At 36.2% G+C, this 13,067-nt stretch overlaps 1 protein-coding gene across 2 annotated transcripts in view; it reads right to left on the reverse strand.

Moving 5' to 3' along the window:
* The window catches only part of LOC139978651 (uncharacterized), a 57,378-nt gene extending 47,175 nt beyond the window's left edge, over positions 1 to 10,203 (reverse strand). For both annotated transcript variants that reach the window (XM_071989031.1, XM_071989030.1), the window contains exon 1: positions 10,101 to 10,203. The gene's annotated coding sequence lies outside the window, so the exon portion shown is untranslated. The remainder of the gene's footprint in view (positions 1 to 10,100) is intronic.
* Between the last annotated feature and the right edge of the window lie 2,864 nt (positions 10,204 to 13,067).

The raw sequence follows: 13,067 nt of genomic DNA on the forward strand, positions 1-13,067 counted from the left end.
TCGATTCCTACCTTCGCCTGATGAGTCCCAAAAGGACGAAACCGGTAGTGAAGTGGAATTTTTCTGGTGTGATGATCTTTATTAATTTATTATATATCTGTCTTACTACTTGCTACACATTATTTTCATATTTACGGCTTGGCTATATATGGTAACGGAGGAGAAGGGGGGGGGGCGGTGAATATGCAAAATATTGCAATGTTAATATTCAGCTTCTCGCTTTCTTTATTTTTTTACTTTTATGGACTCTTTCACCAATATTGAGCAAGATTTTTAATTTACCATGAATTCTGTCTTTAAACTCCGACTACTAATGAAAAGCTCTCTCATACATTGAAAGAAAGAATATGAAAACGAAACTCGGAGTAAAGTTATATTGTTGTCCTGTTAACGATCACAACAGATATATTAACCAAGGTATACATGTCCATTCATTTGAATATTACAAATGTTTTCAAATTAATATCTGCGACGTGTTCTCAAGGTAACGAAGTATAAACATAGCATGATGTATCTTCCCGATTTCAAAGAGTTTATTGCTCAGTCTTATGTGAGACAAAAGATCAAAAAGGACCTATTGTAGGAGACAACAGATCAATATAAAATGTATTGTTTAACTATTGATTCCGATCTTCTATTGCATAAATAATTGATTTCCTTAGAGGCATTGTGGATATTGCAGGCAGTTAATTATAACTATATATACCTTATAGTTTAGACCTACAAAGCTATACAAAAGTAATATAGTAGTATAGATTCTTTATTTAGTTTTAGGAAGCAACTTGATTAAACTTTAGCCTATAAACGTATGTTTACCTTAACGAACTTATCTTTACTAGCAAAGCAGTCTTGATAAACCCTTTACAGCTGAAACGTGTAGTCCAAAGTGTATAAATGACTGAACCAAACTTCAAGTTAGTTTAGTCTAAAATTGATGGTCATTTTTGTATTTTGTTGAACCAACTAGAGTGCACTTTATCAGCATTTATTCAATGTTTTCACTAAGGCATGAAAGACTCCTCGTGATTTTATTCTTGGGGGTTGAAGCCAACTCCCCTCCCCCTCTCCCCCTCTCCCGGTCATCATGCACCTAAGTTAAAAATCAGGTCTCATGAACTCAACTTTGATTCTACAGTAGTCCAAGTTTCAATGTAAAGGAGAAGCATTTTCACCTGTACTGATTTATTTTCCCTCAAAAGTAACAGTATGAACCTGAAAATGTACTCTGACAACGGCGTCAACTTGCTACGTTCATTGCTGACAAAATTGCATGTTTTCTCTGCAAATTTGTTTTTACGAAAGAAAGGGAATGGGGGTGTTGGAGCGTCACAATCAGTAAATTCTCTACGGGTGTAAGTTTCCTTATAACACATATAACACCTCCCTTCCCACCCTCTCGGGTCCCCTACGGTCCCACGTCAAATTTAACCGAGATGATTATTTGGAAAGCGTATTCTCAACCACATACAGGCGCCATCTAGATAATCACAGTGTAAAAAAAGGTATAAAAATCAGGTCCTAGCCAGGAATTGGAGGGGTGACAACAATTAGACACTGTTAGCATGGGAACACGTGGGCCCTCCTTTCTCTTTCCCCTAAATTTCTTCCAAAATGGCATTTTATAACACACGCACGCACGCACGCACGCACGCACGCACGCACGCACGCACGCACGCACGCACGCACGCACGCACGCACGCACGCACGCACGCACGCACGCACGCACGCACGCACGCACGCACGCACGCACGCACGCACGCACGCACGCACGCACGCACGCACGCACGCACGCACGCACGCACGCACGCACGCACGCACGCACGCACGCACGCACGCACGCACGCACGCACGCACGTATGAAGTTACAATGATGGAAAGGATAGCACCAGTTTTTGCATCTCAGCCCACTTCCCGAGGAAAAAAAAAGGTGAGGGTACACCAGTCCCCTTAGACCCATTCCCTCCCCTCTAAAACCCGGAATTCCTGACAGAGGGTATAGAACCTATTAGGCGTCAAGAAAAGCCATATCAAAATGGAGACGACAGATTACGCATTGTTTCCTCAGAACACGAAGGCTTGCTTCATGCCGCCTGTATGTAAATATTGGTACATTTTCTCGGCATGATAACATGATCATGCTATTTTGAACCAAGATTTATCTCTAAGAAGAGAGTTGAGCTGAAGTTAAATTTTGATGCACACAAATTTAGAATATTTTCACCAAATCACAAAGTTGATTATTGTGTATAACAGAGTTGGGAACATTGTTTAACCAGACTATGATTTGCAGGACGTACCGAGTTTAAAAAAAGACACAAGCCCAGCCATCATCTTTGGCTCAATGTATGACAGAGACCTTTGGGAAGAACAACTCTCCAAACGGCGAAGCGAAATCTCGTTCCGTTTGGGAGATATTATAGTTCAAAAGCTGTGTCAGAAAGCTTGTCTTTTTAAAATCAAACAAATTGTGAGGTCAAAGTGCCATTAGGATCATAACTTATCAATTAACTCTTTGGATTTGTGCACATATCGTTTAAAGGTCTACGGACACATATAGCCAAATATGCCCCACATTCAGTACATTTGTTGTGTGTGATCATCTCATTCAAAATCTGTTGGAAATTTTTCGAAACACCTTCCGTATAGTTCTAAAATATACACATTTCAAGTTTTGATAAATCTGGGCAAAGCTCATTAAATATGTGCAAACTATGACATAGAGTATTGTGCTTATCAAAATGTCTAATTTTAGCTCTTAAAAAGTTAACCTCTATAATTACAGCATTTGAATGATGAAACGGTCCTTTTTCTTTTTAAAGAAGCCGTTGAAAACAATGAAAACTCGCCTTAGGCCACAAACCTGTGTTCAGTGTCCTTGAAATAAGGTTGTATAACTTCTAAACAAAAGGAATGACCTAACAGAAAATTATGCAGTCACTCCCCTGTAAACCATCAATGTGCATAATTAACTGTGTTTATTCATAAATGAAACTAGAATTAGGAAAAGACTTGTAAACCGGTCAATCTTCGATGGATTTTTGGTGAGTGGTTCTGCTATATTCTGATTTCTAATGCTTAGTAGAGTGATTAGGACATTTATTGTCGTTCCTGTGTGTCCGTAGACCTTTAAGTCGCCATCTTGCTTAGAGTAAAGAGATTAACAGTTTAACTATGTGAAGAATACTAACCGTATAAATTACTTTCATAATTTTTCCTTTTTTTCCCTTTTTTTAATTGTTTACTTTACCAACATGCGGTAATTGAAAACAAACTACCTTCCTTTGCATTGACAGTACTATACTTACACTATTCGTTTGTTTCTTGCCTATAACTTTGTTTATGCTTATTATTATTTTCAAGGCAATCCGTCGACTGAAGCAATAGATTGTAAGCTCAATGAGTCATGGGTGTTACCTTCTCTTCTTATACGCAGGTACACTTGACATACACGAGAAAATTCATACACAAAGAATTTTAGATTGAAAATTCACTCGTTCCTTTTTTAAATATCCAAATAACCAAATAATATTACTTTAAGTGAAAGAAAAAAATATATTTGACAAAATTATGTTTCTTTAGCATCACCTATATATGAGCGATATTTGAAAATACTAAATCAGTCGGGTGATTTCATAATTTTCCCGACCCCACGTACCCACCCACCCTTAGAATCATATGGCGAATCCGTTGACGAAGTATGTCTTCCTCGCCCACCCCCTACAAATAGTAACAATCTAGAATAAAAAATTCAAAATGCAGCTCAATAGCTTGGCAATCTAAATAAAACGTAGAATGTTGCGTGTAGACACCTGAGCAATATATATTTGTTTTCAGCAAAATAATCGATGAAATGATGATGAATAGAAGCACGACAATAACAATAATTCTGATGAACGATTTGTTTTTCTCTCTCAAATAATGGACTGGTCTTGGTTTCTTTTCTGCTCGTTTCTCGGCTGTGTGTGTGCAATATAGCCATTTTCTTACTCGAAATGTGACACTGGATTTTGAGATGGGATATTGATTTTTGCATTTGGATTCTTATTTACAGAATCTCGTAGATATAAACATATGTGTGCTACACAAGTATTGGTTCAGTCAACCCATAGTGTCCCGCAAATTGTTTAATGATTTGTTTCAATTTATTTGCAATCCTATTGTCTAAATTGATGAATTTCTGTTGCGCTATTTGTTGGCCGACGTACCTGATTATGTTCTCAGATTGCTACGGGCGGCTTTTCCATTTTTGTAAAGAAAAAAGGACCGTTTTTTGTTACTTAAAGAGTGAAGTGGATCGCAACCAAAGACATCAGTACCTAGAAAATGCGCTTTTGTTTAAAAATAAAGAAAAAGTATGAATTAAAATGTATCGTTTTGTTGAAGAATATTAAAAACTAGTATACTCAGTGGAGTGTGCGGCACAAAGTGCACAGATGGTCCATTTTTACGTGTGACGGTTCATTGAAATGATGATGCGGTTTCTGCCGCAAATCAAAGTATCCCACTGCCCTTTGAAGTCTATGAACCACCCCTCCCCCCCCCACACACACATCGATTGATCCATCTTGCGACCCCATTTGTAAGGGTACCACTTTAAACTCTCTTTCAACAGTATGGCCTTTTACGCCTATATTCTGTATATTAAAGCAAAGTCGACACACAAGACACTTTTACCGTTTTTCTTACTCTTGTTTTGAATCTTATTTGGACAGATTAAAACTAACATAGTCGGTCATTGATATAATGTTTTTTTTTCTCCAATAAATCTCTCCATAACTCAATGGTATTCATATCCTGACGATTACATTACTAAACATGTACGAGTGGACCCTTCAAGTGGACACACAATAATAACATTTAAGAGTTTCCGTAGCATATGGTCATACTTGCTTCTGATATGTATTTTTCATCATACTATAGCTCCAAAAATACCAGATTTCCGTTTTTTTGAAACCCAATGACATATAAAAACTGTAATCCAAGTGGCACAAATCTAAGGCCTACATAAATCATATTAGGCTATATGTTCAATTTTAAACAGATTTTTCGAAAATGCAGAGAAAATGTTTAGGAATATAACGCAAAACCATGCTGCAGTAACACTGGTATGTGTGAAAATGCTATTTGTGATTTAAAAAAATCTTCAAAAGTGCTTTTAAAATCGGGGAAAGTTGTATCCGTTTGAGGGATATTACATGTTTAATGTTCCTTCACACACCACCTAGGAGACATTAACATTATTACGCCGGTGCTGTTGCCGAGTGTATAAAGGCGGTGGCATTCTGAAGTAATGAGGCAATCGGGAGGTTCGGGTTTCGATCCCCGACCGGATCATAGTATGGTGGGTTTTTCATTCAAGAGCAATCTACGAATTTCCCATCTGAAATTAATTTCTTATTTAGAAAGATTTCAAGTTTGAGTTACAATGTTGAATTGGAAGCCACCCGACGTGAAAGTTGTAACCCATAAGCCCTTGCGGGCTTCTCCTACATTCGTGGTCGCTGAAGCGTCGCAGAAATAACTGCATGTCTGATTATTATTATGATATTGCCACATATTATTTTCTATCGTTTTTTCTTAGTTTCTTACAATGTTTACTTAATCTAATGAAGCGCAGTTGGGATCACCTATAAACTAATGAGGTTTATGCTGTACATGACCTTATAATCATAGGCGTACGGGACCATTTCGATTTGGGGGGGGGGCAGAATCTTTTGTGCCCGAAAGTTCCCGTGACACTATCTAAGCGGAGCGCCACCATCGGTTGGCGCGTAGCGTACAAGAAATGTTTTGGCAAAAGATGCCTCTCAGATTGCCGGAAATGGCACTTCTGAGGCCTTGCAAGTTGCATCTAAACATTCTTTATTTTATAATCTCACGTTTTAGAAATTTACACTTCCCAAAAATTAGAAGAAGAAAAAATGGAAATATTCGGGCATCATGATGCTAAATAAAGAAAATCATTAGGCCTATATTAATATTAATGTCAGAAACCAAATAACAAAAACGCTCTCCACGGAATTGTCGGGCAAATATTTGAAAAAGGTTCGGGCAAGCTACTGCATATTTATATATTTTTTCTCCTCTTAGGCTGCCCGAATTTTTCAGGACTTTTGCCCGAATTTCTTGTCCTCTGGAAATTGGGGGGGGGGCAGTGTGCCCCCTGCCCCCCCCCCCCGCCTCGTACGCCTATGCTTATAATGATATTGGGTTGGCCGTCTTTACTATATTAACGTCCACGTATACTGTTCTGTGTCTAAGCATTTTATGTTTTCGTCAAATGATTCGTTTTTTGTCAACAGATTCCTGACTGTGTATAATTTTACGGGGCTTTCGTACCATATACCTCAATAATCGAATATTGAGTTAAAAGAGCCTGTTTGCTTTGGGTTGACTATTTACAATCCTTTGATCAAGACCAGTCGGTTAACTAAGAGATTTATGTGTCTAAAAATCAATTCGCAAATGTTGTCAGCGAGAATATTAAACCCAAAGGTTTTTTGTTTCTATAACTTTGCAAAGCTTTGGAAATTAATGTCTTTATTTTTCTTTTTCCTGGTTCAATTTTGATGGATTAAAAAGAAATAGGTTATATTGTCGAGAAGTTTTTTCTTTCTTTTTGCGAGCGATTATTGTGTGCAACAAAGTTAACGTTGAAAGACTATATGTGTTTTGCAGACATACTATAATGTGTACATTAAACATTGCACATCACAGTGCGATATCATTACATTCATGCACTCATGTGTGTAACATGTGTGTTACTCTATATTTTAATTCCATACTTATAACTTAATTTACAACAAGCTACTCATAACCAAGTTTCTCGCACGAAGATGTGATCGTTATCATATCACTGCAAAACTACTAGGCCTAGCTTACTTTACCTCTAGGCTAAGGGCTTACTGATAATATAGCCTAGGCTACGTTTTACCCTCTCTAATATATATGATTAAAATGAAGCGGAATTTATTGCTTTGACCAACCTCTAACTTTTATACCGTCAATGTTGTGATGCACTTGGATTACTTACCGTAGTTTGTAAAGATATTCTTATATTTTCGATAGTTGAAACTACGCTTTAATTCCATAGTACACATGATTCATTTGGCAAAATCGACGTATATACTATATCGTATGTTAGAATGCAATAGCCCCATGTATGTGCGGTTTAAATTAATGTACACTTTTTCACGTACGAACAAAAATGAACACAATGCGCGTGTATAGTGCAGTTTAGTGTATTTTCCACAACACATGTTTACACTCGCTCTTGTCATATAACCTTGGAAACTGTAATTTTTGGCAGAATATCACTTTCTGGCGTGCATGAGACGAATTATAGGGTAGATTAATTTGAAAAATGAAATCAATTTTAACATGTATTAAACATTTCTATACTTATGTTTATGTTCAAACTTTTGTATGTGCCCGTGACCAGGGTATACATTTAAGTGTCAATGCGAAAACTTCTGCTTTGCTGAAAGCATTTTTTATGAAATTAGGAAGATTTAATGCATTTGTGTTTTGTTAGTTTCATTTGATAACCTATGTAAATATGCTCTAAAAGTTGTTGGTTTATTCTTAAATTGCATTATTTGCCAGAAGTGTAAAGCTATAAAGCCATAGCCTTGTACAGCTAATTTGATAATTTGGTAAGCAGGAAACTCGATTATTTGCCTAAAGCTATATATCGTTGTGTATAGCGTATTTTCTAATATTAGTGTATTGTGAAAGTTGTGTTGTACGTTAAAAATACAGATACATACTGTCGGTTTCATGCACGTAGGAGCCTTTGCGATGTACACAATCATAAAAAGAAGGTTTTCTTTCCACTTTCGTGATTTAAATCAACTCAAACATATAGTAGTAAATCGAATCATATAAATAACACGTTATACTTACTCTACGAATTTTAGTTTGCGAACAGCTGAGTACAAATATGATTCAATGGCTTGCATAGAGGAGGAGCGGAGGAGCGGAGGAGCGGAGGAGCGGAGGGGCGGAGGGGGGGGGGCGAGTAAAAGTTCCATCGACTGCACTATGTAGGGGGATGAACCTTTATGGCAAGGGCAAGGCAGGATCAATGATTTCTTAAAGGAGGAGTGCTGCCTTGTGGTCATTGCAGTCGACGTCCATGTAGGAGTGGAGTCCTCCCTAATACCCTTCCTCAAAATAAAACTTAATGCGTCAAATAATAATACATTGAACTGAAATTTCCACCAACTGAACTAGATAGGGGCAGAACCGTAATGGAAGGGTCAGAGATTCACTGACTTTGTTGTTGAAGCCTAGTTCCCCGACTGACGATTTGAGATGGGGTCATACCCCCCCACCCCGGCCCTGGATCACTCGAGCTTTGCGCACAATTCCTTGTAAGTAGGGACGTCGCCAGATATTTGAAAGGGGAAGCAGAATTTTAAAAGTGGCACTTCTCACAAAGGGAGCATTTATGACACTTAACGGAGCGCCACGATGTACAAAGAAATTGTTTGCCCAAAATGCCTCCCACGCCCATCCTAGACAAAACTTGAGTCAAACATGGTCACGGATTGTTGATCAGGATGCAATGTCATCTCACGCAGATATTAAATCCACTGAGGCCACTAATGTATTCCATAATGTCATTATTTACATTTTCTTGCAGTTATAATACGTGAATTATTTGTTGTGATTCTTCCGTTTTTTGGGGTATAGAACATAAGCTAGGTTCCTAACTAAAGCAATGCATTCAGTATGACTCTTCTGCATCTTTCAAATTTTAGTTAACGCTAACGTCACAGTGACGATATCAATCGTTCTTGAATAATTGAAAGTAAATCGGACAATATCATATTTTCCTGATGTTTAATGTTACTGTTAAAATGTCGTATGTGTGCATTATAACTCTAAATGATTTTTTTTTTAAATTGGCCTACACGTATACTAAAAATACGGAACATCAAATATATTATGCGCACATCTGCACGGTTGTTAACAGTTGATAATGTAAAGTGATATTTCGTCATCTAAATGTATAAAATGATCATTGTTGTATTTTTTATCATTGTATCCTTGTGAAAGATCAAACTTGCAATTCTTGAAGAACTAAGATTAACAACAAGTTAGTGAAAGTATTACTTACTGTGTAATGGATAATTCATCACCAGTAAATATCGCTTCAAAAAACAACAAGTTTTTAAATGAACTTCATCAAATCCATTTGATCTCAAATTAGCCGAGCTAATTTACCACCAAAGCTGTAACATATTATATTTATTATCGACACAAAATGGAGTAACGTTATATATGAGACTATATTTAATCAACAAATTACGCTCATTCCTAATCTACACCGAGGGACTCTTGATCTGACCAACAACAACACGACATCAAATCATATTTGAAAAAAATTACAATGAAGATCCGTGATTATAACTTAACTAATCGCTGATTACCAACTACAACTTATCAGTAAACGGTTAATGTCATCAATTCGAGTTGTACATGTTTGTCCAGAAAACTTATCTGCAGACTGTTATCAAAAGAACTCACATTTTCGTCCAATTTTGTTTTGTATTATATTCAAACATGAAATAATTAACTACTGCTATCATATTGACATGACGTTGGAGAAATTGACATGATAACTTTCATCAATTTAAATTTTAAAGTAAATTATATAATTAAGATGAAACATAATAGTGTAAATATATTTATACATATTTTGTTTGTATGAAATTATAGATGTCATTCATTTTTATTTAGGCCTATTTCATGGAAAATGGTTATTGTCCTCTTAAAGGAAAACATAATGATATATGAATCACTGTATATTAGTTCTGTTGAAAGAAATTCTATATGTATAGGTCTAAAAAATATGTTATATTCATATTAGTAAATATCATCATTGGAAATATTGACCGCAAAATAATCGTGAACAAATTGCAAACTGGGCTCATAAAATATTGGTGTATAAAACCGAAATAAGACTGACAATTTTTTCCTTTAATAACCTTAAACCTCAAACTAATTAAACCTAGTATATCTATAAATCAGGAACCCGGTCGCAGTTGTATGTAAATTACTGTTGAAAAACTGTACAATATAAAGTGGTTTACCTTTTGTCAAAGATAAGTCCTTATCTTAATCCTCGGTAAGAAATGTGAAATGATGACCAACTGACGAGAGAGGTTCATCATATATAGCGTACGTCACTCTTACCTAGCTCTCTCCCTCTCCATCTCACAAAATCTCCTACTCGTTCAATAACGCATATTTAAGTAACGGTTGCCATGGCTACGGTACGCGCTCTTTCATTAAAATGAATAGCTCCGATATTGACTAACTGGTACTGGTTGTTTGCACGCGAACAATGAAACATGTTTGGTTAATCTCTTAGATATTTGGCTGTTTTTCTTTATGAAGCTGCTATACGTCTGATGCTATGTAATTGTCTGTTTGAGTGAGACACGAAATGACTAGTTAATTTTTTTTTTTTCACAAGCGATCAAACATGTACCTCACGTCATACCGTAACAATTCAATGCAATGAGGATGATTTGGTCAATAACCATGACTAAAGCTTTTTGTAATATTGGGGTTCGACACCAAAAATATAAGAGACTGCATTACGTAATATAAACTTACCAACCAAAGAGAAGAGGGGGTAAGCAAGGGATTGAGGGACTTCCTTGACCACCCATTACAAAATATTTGTGTACTTTTCTTGATTCTTTCTGGTTCGTCTCCGTTTTTATCATCATTCTATATCAAGAAATCACGATTTTATCTGACACATGAGTAACATGACCTTCTATAACATTTATTTTCAACTTTCAGCTTCAGTTGCAATTTCAGTATTATTGCGTTTTATATTCTCATAGAGATGTATGTGACTGGTAACATTTACGCATTATGCAAAACAAAAATTGATGAACGCACTTAGTAATGGGTAAAGGTGAAAAAAGAATTAGAAAAAGAACAAACAAGGACAAAAATGCACTTACATGAGCTTTAAGTGAAGTAAAGTGGTATGTGGAGGTCGGTTACCAGCACTACCCCCTGGCACACGTAAAGAGTAAAACATTCAATTATGAAAGATTATCTTTCTTTTTAAGCAATCATGTAAATTTAAATTCCAAAATGCAGTTTTGGAATTCAGTATGAAAAGTTGCTCTATTTTATTTCATACATTCAACTAAGAAAAAAAAAAAATCATAAATGATTGTATAGTCAATGTGCGTGTGCTGCCCTCACTCGCGTTGGATATGCGTGCTAGACAGCCAGCTAACCATACATGAGGCAAAGACAGGTGTAGCTTTACTGTATTTCCCCACTTGTAATTGTGTGGTTGAATTTACTGTGAAACAAGATAAATGATTCATAATAATACTACAACCTTACGAAATTAATTACTAAACTAAATAGGATAATGATCGTACTCCGAACAGTGTCATGCTAACATTGTCGGTTATGATGAATATAGCATAACTATGACTGAGTATGATAGAGACGAGAATAAAGTAGGTTATCTCTAAAAGCCCTACTACAAATATGTACCTTCAGATTAACTAACTGATTAACATATCGATCTATTGATAACACCCAAGAACTGGAAGATAGAAACTACAAAGGCTAAATAAGTAAATTAATTAGAACAAGAAAGTATACTATTAGATCCGATACCTAACAAAGACTTGATATCACATGTGATGATAACGGTGAGCAAACACATAGTATGTGACTGTGCTCTCATGGTACATATTGAGTTGCCGATATGAATAAGATGATTCACTACTCCTTATATGTAGTCAACATTCTAAACAATTGAAGTCACCTCAGTAACAGGTCATTTCCTAAATTCTATATTGAATAAACAAAACATCGAGTACTTACGAACTATTAATTGGCCAGGACAAAAAAACTGTTAACCAAAAAGAAAGGCTGGTTGGCGTATAAAACAGTGTTGTCACCAATACACAAAAACTGGATATAGCAGTGTAAAGCCTACTAAAACAAAAAATTGCATTTGCAGGAATAGCTGAGGGAGAAATTCTCAAAATCTGACCTCAGACAGCCCTTTACGAGTATACGAACAATAAGGAATGTCGCACAGTGGCCGGACTAATGTGACCCCTGAGACCTGAGATAAAATTGATTTTGTTTTAGTCATATTGTAAGGATATATGCGTTAGTCTCAACATAGGTATAGCATTGACATACATTGAACTATAATATAATACTCTATGAACCATATGCACGGGTCTCTCTTCAAATTTGATTATTCTTACAAAATGGGACTAGACTAAACCTTAATTTAAACACAGTTTTCCTGTCGTATGAGATATGATAGTATAGCGTTCATCCGTATACGTATAACTTAACAACTTAATACACTAATGCATGCAGCTGAATATGAAAGTATTGATTTTGAGAAAGTTGGAAGAAAGTTGACATTTAGCAGCTATCGTTAATCGATGTGACAGTAGAATGTCTTAAACTAGCACACGTTATTGATAATTGCTTACAATTCTCGACCTGTTCACTATATCAATAGGTAAACTATATACTGTAGGCCTATTCTGATAAATTGTGTAGCGTTTTCACGTATATAACTTCACTTATGAGAAGCAGAGTTGACTTTAATTTATACCTTATTATTCTACAGGAGTCAGGTAGTACTTGCCACGAGTTTCAAGCAAACAAGACTGAAATGAGTTTATTGATCGAATTTATGAGGTGAACAAAGAGGAGCCTAAAAGCCTTCCACATATCAGGATGGTATTTATTACATCTTTTAAATATGTAGAGTTTGCGCCAAGACCCATGGACAGGTCAAAAAGGTAAAACGATGTGGAGAAGATGCCAAATAGAGAACAGTTTCCGGAGCAAATGCTCATCTCATCCAATCCACCGCCAATCATCGCCGAAATATCTATCAGTCAAAGAAATCTTTCTATATACCAATGATAGCGACCCGACACTAGAAGGTTTATGGCCTTCAATAATATTTTAACAGCAATGATTTGAATTTCTCGAGGGTAAGGTATCGTGACATGGACGGCAATTTAAAAACCACTAAACAT

Source organism: Apostichopus japonicus, chromosome 13 (assembly GCF_037975245.1).
Source record: "Apostichopus japonicus isolate 1M-3 chromosome 13, ASM3797524v1, whole genome shotgun sequence".
Taxonomy (NCBI): Eukaryota; Metazoa; Echinodermata; class Holothuroidea; order Aspidochirotida; family Stichopodidae; genus Apostichopus; species Apostichopus japonicus.